The following is a 385-nucleotide window of genomic DNA, read 5'->3' as shown; positions in this document are numbered from 1 at the left end:
TTTTTGGGGTCTCGGGGAGAATTTTAGGGCCCCAGCAGCCATTCCGACCAACCAATCGCGGGGTTGTAGGGAGCGGGGACGCCGCGTGGAGAGGAGGATGGAGGAACGCACGGGTGAGTGGGGGGGAGATGTGGAAAGGCAGCTCGGAGCCCCCCAGGCTGAGGGCAGCTTTTTGGGGAGTCGGTTCGAGCGAGGAAACTGAGGCAGAGAGAAATCCGAGGACTCAGCCTTAAGAGATGCACGGGGCTCTCTTCTCCACCGGGACCGGGATTGGGATCGGGACGGAGGTCGGGATCAGAAAGGAGACTGGGATCGGGATGAGCTCGGCCCCACGCATCCCGGAGCTTACCTCCCCCTCCAGCTGCACTGATCCGCCGAGAAGCTG

Source organism: Meleagris gallopavo, chromosome 16 (assembly GCF_000146605.3).
Source record: "Meleagris gallopavo isolate NT-WF06-2002-E0010 breed Aviagen turkey brand Nicholas breeding stock chromosome 16, Turkey_5.1, whole genome shotgun sequence".
Classification (NCBI taxonomy): Eukaryota; Metazoa; Chordata; class Aves; order Galliformes; family Phasianidae; genus Meleagris; species Meleagris gallopavo.
This window is presented reverse-complemented; position numbering follows the sequence as displayed.